The 10,440-nt window shown below is 32.1% G+C and overlaps 1 pseudogene across 1 annotated transcript; it reads right to left on the bottom strand.

Annotated features, from left to right (window-relative positions):
- Positions 1–431: 431 nt before the first annotated feature.
- LOC143556665 (uncharacterized) lies at positions 432–4,531 on the bottom strand (annotated as a pseudogene). Its single transcript, XR_013139412.1, has 5 exons — positions 4,337–4,531; positions 3,232–3,483; positions 3,003–3,146; positions 1,695–2,381; positions 432–1,135 (listed from the first exon to the last, which is right to left on the bottom strand). The product of XR_013139412.1 is annotated as an uncharacterized LOC143556665 (transcript).
- Between the last annotated feature and the right edge of the window lie 5,909 nt (positions 4,532–10,440).

Raw genomic sequence — 10,440 nt, 5'->3', positions numbered from 1 at the left:
ACACCGTTGAAATTTGATCTGAAACGTTACTAACGCTTCGGTTTCACAGATGAAGCTTTAATTATAAATTTACCGTCCGGTCAGATTTTATATGGCCGGTTTCGGTATAAACTGCAGACTAACTGTTTGCTAAGGTTTAAAAGTTTAGAAACCCCATTACCAAAAGTTAAAGAAAAACCAGCCATGAAACCAAACCGATGATTGGTAATTTTAACGGTTTCAAGGTTTCAAACTAACCATGAACATCTATAATTGTTACGTGATTATTAGGATTTAGTGTTACCCGGTGCATCGCTGGTGCACCTATCTAGTATATATTAAAGTGTCTAAACTTGTTAAAAAAATTACAATTAAGCCATTGAGGCTTTGGTCAAGTGGTAAGAGGCAATGCCCTCTTTTGTAAAAACCAGGTTCAATCATGGTTAAGTTGGAAGTAACTTAACCCAACTTTTAATATATTAAAGTTACTAAACTTATTTAAGATGCGCGTACTTGTAAAAGATAGTTACTAATAACTAATATGAACAAGCAACAACTGTTTCAGTTGTTTCTTTTCAACCCGACCCAATACAACCAATATAAACACTAGCCCTTTTTAGTTTTACTCGAACATGTTTGACCAAACTGTCATGCAATGATACAACCAATATAAAAACTAACCCTTTTGACTCGACCCGTTTAACCCACACCAAGTCTAGTTTTACCCAACAATCATTGCCAAACGCAACCCTACTTGCACTTCAAACTTGGTTTGCAATGTATGGATAAGCCCGCTTCGACATTTTAGATCACCATACATACACAAAACTACTTACATTCTTTATTTAACAAACCACGCATACATGAGTAGGTCGGGTTCACAAAACCGAAGCAAACATTTTACAACGAGTACTAGAATATCAAACGATACTACACTCGCTTGAATTTCCATCCTCTAACGTGCCATCATCGGCGAGTCCCAAACATAAGCATCGCTTTCATCTTCATCATCACTTGCAATATCATTTCTATTGTGTCTTCTTTCAATATAAGCCATTGCCTGCCTTCTGTGAAGCCTCAAAACATGCATGAGGACGTCAGGAGTAAGTGTGACCCGCGACTGATCTTCCCTTCCTCGTTTGTTTGATTCCATTATCTGTTTTATTCAAAGATTTAGATTATGACCGCAATAATATTGTTTTAAGGTTAATACCCATATTATTAGAGCATTCTCAATCCGTTCCCCATCTCTATCCCTATAATTACACTAAAAAACACTACAATTCTCTCTCATGCTTAATTAAATAGTATTTTTTATACATTTATCATTACAGTTTTCTCTCTCCTCTACTCACAACCAATCCAACAAATATTAAAAAATAAATAGGGAAAACAATGTTTCCCTAAATGTTTCCCCAAATTTACAAAAAATCACTACATTTCTCTCTCCACCCTATAATTTACACTCACAACCACTCATCACCTCACCCTATAATTTACAAACTTCCCTCACATATTTATAGAGAATAGGATGAGAATGCTCTAACCAAACATAAATCATTTTTTCTTTCTTTTTTTTTCACGAAATTGTCCCCTAAACCTAACTTGTAAAAAATACACTAAAAATCGCCAAACCAATTTTCATTTATTTGAATCTCTAACTATCTCTAAAATGCAGAAAAGAATTTTATGATAATAATTTTTGAAAGTCATACCTCTTGTAAATCATGAGGCAATGCAATAGTATCTGAAGACTTTGGAACCCAAAGTTTTATATTTTTCTCTAATCCAGAACTGGCAAGAACAGGAATATTGGGATGAGGCTCCACTTGATTCACTATACGCCGATCGCCTTCCATAACGCGTACGGGTTTACAATCTTTCTTATTCCATATAAAAATATGACCACAATCAGACCCGCTCATAACATACTCACTATTCGGCCCGAAAAAACTAACCCCTTTAACCGTCATTGAGTTCCTATGCCCTAAATACACCCGCGGTTCTTCCACATTCTCGTTTGGACTAGACACCGGGTCGGGCCCTAAACCCATATCCTTTTGAAATAAGTAAACGAGTTCATCGTTGTAAGAAACGAGAAGCTCGCTCGTGTGGGAATATGACATCCCAGTGATGGAGACGTCTTGGGTTTTGGTCAAGTGTTTTGGGCAGAATGTGTTAACGGGCTGGGCTTGGCTGGTTGAAGGTGGGCCCGGTTGGAGTTTTCTAATATCATATACGCGTGCATATTGATCAGAACCCGCTACAGAAAAGTAGTTAGGGTTTCGCGGGTCAATTACAATGGAGTTTAATCTTAAGCTATTTGAGGATGAGTGGTGGTTGTTTTCTGAGAATGATGAGCAATTGAAAAGCTTTGTTGAAGAATTGGTTCTTAAATCGAACTGCGAAAGAAAAGAAAATTATGATTTATTAAAGTTACTTCCTGCTTTTTCGTCGTTGATAGATTTGCATGAAACTTAAAAACCGATCTGTAACCAAACAAACCAAACCCAGACAAAAACCAACAATTTAGTTTTATGTTTTCGTAAAAATTGAATTTTCAGTTTACTTTCCGTTTTGCATCTAATTAAAACTGAAATAACCGAACCCATACAAAAAACATATGTTTTGGTTTCATGTTTTCGTAACGAATTTTGGTTCAGTTTTGGTTTTGCGTCTAATTAAAACCGAACCAAAACAAAAACAGACGGTTTGACTATCTCTTCGTAAAAACCGAATTTCGGTTCAGGGTCTAATTAGCCCAAATGCATAATTAATTTACAAAAATATTTAGGCCCAAAGTTTCAGGGTCAAATTTATTATTTTGCCGGTCAAAAAAATTCAAGTCCAAATGCCAAACAGATAAACCAAAACCAACCCGAGCTTGTAATACTGAAACTGAAAGGTTTTCAAAGCTCATAAACCAGATTTCCGGTTTATGGTTCGGTTTAAGCTCAGAAGCAAGCCATGTTTGACTTTGTAATTGACAAAGTCAAACTATTTATAATTCTGATTTAACATACGTGTTGGACTAATCCATCTTCGCCACAGCTGTAAAATATGTGTGGACTTCCGGGCTCAACCGCAAGCTTGTGAACCCGACCATGGTGTTTCCCTAATCTTTTTGTGTGCACCTCACCGTTCTCGCCTATCTGACCAAGTCTAACCTGAACAATAATATACACAGCAAGTACGGAACTGATTATTTAACCTAAATAATCAGATGATCAAAAGAATAATATGTTCACTCACTTGGCCACCAGCAGCACAAGTTATTATTGTACGGTCATCAGTAAAAGGCATAAATCGAGCTTGAAATATATTATCCACATGACCAGAAGCAAATGAAAGAAGCAAAGATCTATTTGCTACATTCCAGATCATAACTCTTCTGTCATCAGAACCTGATACCAGATGATCACCACAATGGTTGAATTCAATTGTGTTTACACAGCCTTCATGCCCAATCAGTTTACCAGCAAGATCAAGCCTCTTTACAACAGCCTGCAACAACAATCATAACCTAATTTATTTATCATCTATCAACTGAATCTATTAGAATTGCTGCTTATGATACAGTAACAGCATAATTTTGTTATCATGTATCAACTGAATCGAATAGAGCGGTTGCTTACTGATGCAATCATAACCTAACTTTGTTATCATGTATCAACAGACTCGAATAGAGCGGTTGCTTATGATACAATAACAACCTAATTTCATTATCATGTATCGACTGAATCAAATGGAGTGGTCGCTTATTGATGCAATCATAACCTAACTTTGTTATCAACTATCAACTGAATCTATTAGAATTGTTGCTTATGATACAATAACAACCTAATTTTGTTATCGTGTATCAGTTGAATCTATTAGAGTGGCTGCTTATGATGCAATCATAACCTAATTTTGTTATCATGTATCAACTGAATCGAACGGAGTGGTTGCTTATGATACAGAAACGGTCTAATTTCGTTATCGTGTATCAATTGAATCAAATAGAGCAGTTGCTAATGATACAATAACAACCTAATCTCGTTATCATGTATCAACAGAATCGAATGGAGCGGTTGCTTACTGATACAATAACAACCTAATTTCGTTATCAAGTATCAATTGTATAGATTATAACTGTTGCATATGATATACTAATAATAATAACCTAATTTGGGTATGATCATGTATGTATCAAGTGGATCGAATAGAGTGGTTGCTTATGATGCAATCAAAGTTTGATAATCTATAAACAAACAAACGAGCAATTGATCATGGTGAAGTAACTTTACAATCTAGAATCACATCAATTGAAGATAATAATAATAATAATAATAATAATAATAATAATAATAATAATAACCTGAGAAGAGGAGATACGGCGAGAGAACTTATTGGGAGAATAGAAGCCGATTTGTCTATTAAAAACCTCCAAAATCTCATGTTGCTGTGAGCAACGGAGGATGTTGTTGTTACGTGCAGCATCGGTGTGGTCCTCCATTTGCGATGGATTCAGTATTGGCAGACTTGAGGGCTAGAAAACTGTGAAATCATGGAGAATCTAATCAAAGCAAAAAGGATGATGATGATGATGATGATGATGATGATTCTTGAGGTTTCTATGTTGTGGCTTGGCTACTCATTATTATATTATATTCTTGTGGTTTCTAGTCTAAATGGTTCGTTTTTGGGTTGAGTTCGTTTAATAAATGGGTCGTGTTTGATTGCTACTTATTTGATATCTAACTATCTATATAATTGCCTACCATCAAATCCTATATGTCACTCTCACGTCGCTTCCCCACCCTTCTAAACTCACCAGATTGCTTGATTTATAAATGGTGATTTCTCATTGATTTAACCCGGTTTTGACCCGTTTTAGCTTTGAAATTCGCGGGTCCCAGATCTCCCCAAACCCATATATCCTAAATGGGTTATAACATGCTTCAACTAATAAAATGTTCATCTTAACTTATTTTCAAACCCTAGATAGCATGTCTTTCTCCTTCAACACATCTAACCTTCTATATTCTCAAATCTTAGATCAATAGGGTTGGGAATATTCACAGCGACGTCATCAATTGTTTTCTTGATATCAAATTCATTCATCACTTACCAATTGCCAAAGATGACTTTCATCTTTGATATTAGGTAAAAGTTTATATTTTTTTTATTTGTTTTCATTTAGAGATCTGGATTTTGATTCAAGGTTTTTTTACCTTAATTTTCGTTTTAGATAATGTTTGTGTATTCATATTTAACAAATGATATTTTCTTTCAGATATAAAAATTGTTATTTGACATGTGGTACCAGACAATGTATTTCAGATTTCCATTCAACTTATAAACAATTGTTACTGAAATAAAAGGGACGCGATAACTAATTATATGTAGATATCGCTCAACCATTAGTGTGGGGTGTGATGATTTCAAGCTGATGTCTTTCATTTTTATAATACATGTCTAGAAAAAATTAACTAAAAGTATGATTGAGGAATTGCAGTTACATATACCACAATTTCATTTTTATATTTTAAAGTTTTCTCTATGATATCCTCACATTAATTTCGTCTATGTAAACGGGTTAAACAAGTCATATTGGGCGGGCTGCTTAACTAAATAAAGTTTTTATTTGTAATTTAAACATGTCTCTAGGTTGACTTGTGTAGTTAAATGGGTTAAACGGGCCAACATGTAATCCATTATCTAATGAGTCAAATGGGTTGGCAGTTTATTATCAATTTGTAAACGGGTTAAAGGAGTCATAAACGGGCTATCAGGTTGACCATATAATATTTTTATTACTAATTTAAACAGGTGAAGTTAGTCAAATAACATGAAGTTTCCCATTTTTTTTAATATTTTGTGTTTTGGTATATTGTTTAAGCTTTTTTCGAAATCAAATTACTCAAATTGAAGTTCATGAGTTTCTTTGTAAATGGTAACTTTGTTCAGTTTTTTGGATGTAGATCACATAGGATAATAAATGGAAAGTCAGGTAACAAATACATACGTTATTTTCTTTTCAACTCTTCAATGCCACCATTGTTTATGTTTTGAATACTGTATGATTTATGATTCATGTGAACCATGCTTTGTAACTCATGGACCTGACCAATTTAGATTGTTAGACAATATAACCTGATTCATGTTGACCTTACTCAGTCAAACCCGACCCATTGTGACCGGTTTGACCAGACCCATTACCCAATTTGATCGGACCTGTTTAAAATACACCGATAATTTATAAGAAAATTGTATACTATAAAGAAAAATATAAACTTTATTGGTTGGTTTTGAGTTATTATAAACCAAATTAACAAATTTTTCCATCTTCATAACTGTGTAACTAATTCTCATTTATTCATGTTTCTTTATGCAGGCAAAATGAAGTAATGATATGTCAATGCCAACTATATTCCCCTTCCTTTCTTTACTCGCTTTCAAAATTTTTGAAACCGATCAAGTACGTTATCAACTTTTTTACAACTGATATAGAATCTAATATTCATCATGATGCTTGTAATCACGAACACATAACATTTGATTGAAGGTAGATGTCGCTATTGTTAGGATTGGATTAGGAGGAAAGAGGAACAAAACTATTTGATTTCAGGTCAAGTTTACAAAATTATGTTAAGGGTCGTATTCAAATTAAATATACATAACATGCAGTTATTGGTAAATTGGCAATAGAACTGATTCTATGGTGGTTCTACATATGTGACTTTTGTATTACTTTTAGGTTTTCTTTATTTTAAAAGAAGAGAAAACCATATAGAAAAAATTGGATGATTTATTTATGATATTTTTATTGCAGTTTTAGTTTTGAATTAAGTCTTTAAAAGTCTAACAGTTCGTCAACTTAAGCAAACATAAATGAATATAATTTAACAAACATAAATAAACATATATGAACAAACGTAAAAGAACACAAGTGAACACAAAAAAACAAATATAAGACATTAAGTACACGATTATTTATTAACATACATCGGTTCACGAATATATGATTGCTCCCCTCATCCTCAAACCATCAGCTTTCAATAGGTTGATTGATTTCAGTTATTGACTTTGTATTGACTTTCGTTTTTTTGGTTTACAGAAAAAGATAGCTTGAGAGATGGAATTCACTGATTTATTTACATTGCATTCTCGGGTTTAAAATACAAGGAAAAAAAATGATAAGATTGGATAGGGGAATAATGAAAAAGAAATTATATACTTAAAAGACATTATTGAGTTAAAAAAAAGTGTTAATTACATTCTTGAGTTAGATTGAAAGGAAATAATATGAAAAAGAATTGTAACTTTATAATTATGTCCTCATAGAAACATGGAAAATATAATTGAGATAGAGCAAATTATTAATATTGTAATAGGCTATAAACTTTTCTTCACAATGAGACAATATTTGTCTGGAAAGCTTTGAAGGAAAAAAACCATAATTTTTCTTTCCATTCTTTTTCTTTTCTTTCAAAAAATAAACTCAAGAATGAAGAAAGAAAATTTTTCTTATCTTTTCTTTTTCAAACTCTTAAACAAAAAACTCAAGAATACAGTGTTAAGATTATTGTTGTTCAACCTAAAGTTCATGTTCGTGGGTTTTATATATTGCAGTTTATTTGTGACTCAATTTCTTACTTGGTTTGGAATTTGCGTGTTTTAGAAAAATTGCTAACTGCATTCAACTTTGTAACCATTATTGAGAACATAATAGTTTGCATAGCTTAGATAAAATATGTAAATTCCGTTTTGGCTACGGTTATTTATTGATTGTGAATTGCTTTTCTCGATTTCGTTTCAGCTTGATAATCTTCATCCTAACTAACTTAGTTGATATGATTTCATTTAATTAATTGTATGATTGCAAGAAATTGTTGTCTATGTGGTTATTTGATGTTATTGAATCTAATCATGCTGCATATGTGTAATGCGTGTTGCCGAAGCTAAATAAACCCGCGTAATACGCGGGCTAAAAACTAGTGTTTATATAAATATAGTAGAAACTCGATAAATTAATACTCGATTATTTAATAAACTCTCTAAGATAATATTTTTTGCCGGTCCCGACTCGGGGATAGGGTGCTAAATTAATAATTCGCTAAAGTTATAAGATAATGCATTTTTGATAATTTATTTAGACCCCATATAAAATATAAATTAATAATTCCTTATACATAGCATATTACATTAATGATTTATGAAGGTTTCTTGAAAAATGACTCAATTGTCTTTTGTTTTTTGTTGAAATCAATTTCCCCTTGAATCTCGTCTCTAATTTTCCTTAGCATGGTAAGAACTTCTCGTCTCAATTGTCTTTAATGGCTGCGTTTCGCGAAGGGGGCTCCATTGTAGAACTTTCATCATCTTCTTCATCGATATCATCTTTATTAATTCCAATAACACTTTCAATAATTTCTTCATCAGTCAACAACTATGCAACTACATTTTGTTCTAGTGAGTCAGAACTAAGTATTCTACTATAAATTAATAAAATATTAATTAATATATAAATTAATAATTATTAATTTATCGATTAATTAATAACTCTTTTAATTTATAAATTTTGGTGGTTCCAAGTGTATTATTTTATAGAGTTTCTACCGTATGTTAAATGGGTTGTGTTACTTGTATTTGAGTTTATATGATTTTAAGCGTGTGAGGGTTACGGTTGATATTTATTCTTTAACAAATAAAAATATGGGACTTGTTTAGGTTAGACAGTTAATTCGTCAAACTTGTCAACTCTTCGATCCACCAACCTAATATGATTTGCATTTATGCAAAGTGTAATGTTGAATAATATATAACCAACTAGTTTATAGCCCGTGTATCACACGGGTTTTTATTAAATATGTTCTTTCAATTATAGATAATTTATATCGGTCGACAATTATCATGCTAAACCATGAGCTAAACCATTAGTAACGGTTTTCTATATTAAAATCCAAAACCGAACCATTGAAAATAAAAACTAAAATGTATTCATTTTATATTTTATGCATTTTCACGAAGGCCAAATAAACCCGTATCGTGAAGCCAAACCGTTAGTGGAGGTATACAAATCATAGATAAAATATTAAAAATAACATGTTATCACAAATGAAAATTATAAAGTTTTACACCCACTGTAACAACTGTAAAATTGCAGGCCTTCCTAAAACATAAATCAACAAATTAATGCAAAAAAAAATATGATAATTTTAACCATGAAACCCATTTTTCAAAGCAAATGTTTACGCAAATGAATCCATTTTGGAGCCCTACGGTATGAACTTGACCTTTCATGCACATACAATCGTTGGTTTCACAATTGCAGTCTAAAACCACCACAGTTGGATGAACTCGTTTCTCATTTTCCGATTTGCATAAACTAAGAATTAAAACCAAAAGACATGATTATTGAAAATGACATAAAATGGAAAGATAGAATGAAACATAGAAACAGATGAACACAACTGATATAAATTAAAACAAAAGATCAACGTTGACTCTAAGGTCAAAATTGACAAACAAAAATTCCAGATTGTAAAAAAAGTCAAAATTTACCAGTATATTAAAACTAATCACGAGACAATCTAATACCATACCTATAAGTTTCATGAGGCAGATCTGTTGCATAATTAAATCTTTTCACCATACTATGCAGCAGCTGATAATCTCTAAACATTAACACATTGTTTTCCACTATTTTCATAATTTACGTCTTTAATATTCTGAGTATAATTCCAAATAAACCCTTGATCATAAATCATAGAATTTTGCCCATTCTGATTTCTAACATGAGTTCGGATCTCCTCAAAATAGAACCGAGCCAACATGATCTGAGAATAGAAATTGCTAACATAATCAACAAATCGCAGTTGACCTTGACATCCTGCTAATATAATAAAAAAAAACAAATTATAACATCTAAAACTAAGAAACAATCAATAAAAAAATGTAACAGAAGCAGATAAGTGTTATCTTGACAGTCAAAAATAAAAATGGATCAAATGGTGTGTAGCTCATGTAATGAGAACCAACCTGCTTTGGTAATATATTATTAGGTATAACAATGAATATTCATTTGGAGAAGATCATGATCATGAAAAATACCAATTAAAAAGCATGTTATATCTACAACTTCAGTTGGTAAGCCATCCAAATCCTGGTCATCATCTGCAATTCATCCAACAACTGCAATTATATATTTATATTTTCTCACAAGGCTATGCAAAACAATATTGAATTACTCGAAATGAAGTCAAATGTATTTCTTTACATTTGAAGCCTAACTTCACTAAAAGCAAATGGCCAACATGTGCTTTTCTTCCCCTCTTTCAAAATTAATGTTATAAACACTAAAAACATCGAATTTGAGCTAATATATTATAGCTTCATTACAAAACTTAGTTTTGTTAACCGATAATGTTTAGTTTTCAATTATTCTAGCTTATGATTTCTTAGAAATGTAGATTGATC

This window comes from Bidens hawaiensis, unplaced genomic scaffold, assembly GCF_021521415.1.
Source record: "Bidens hawaiensis isolate Kalapana, Puna unplaced genomic scaffold, B.hawaiensis_p1.1 tig00018666_1, whole genome shotgun sequence".
In the NCBI taxonomy this organism is placed as follows: Eukaryota; Viridiplantae; Streptophyta; class Magnoliopsida; order Asterales; family Asteraceae; genus Bidens; species Bidens hawaiensis.
Note: the sequence above shows the minus strand (reverse complement) of the source record. Positions and strands in the feature narration are given on the sequence as shown.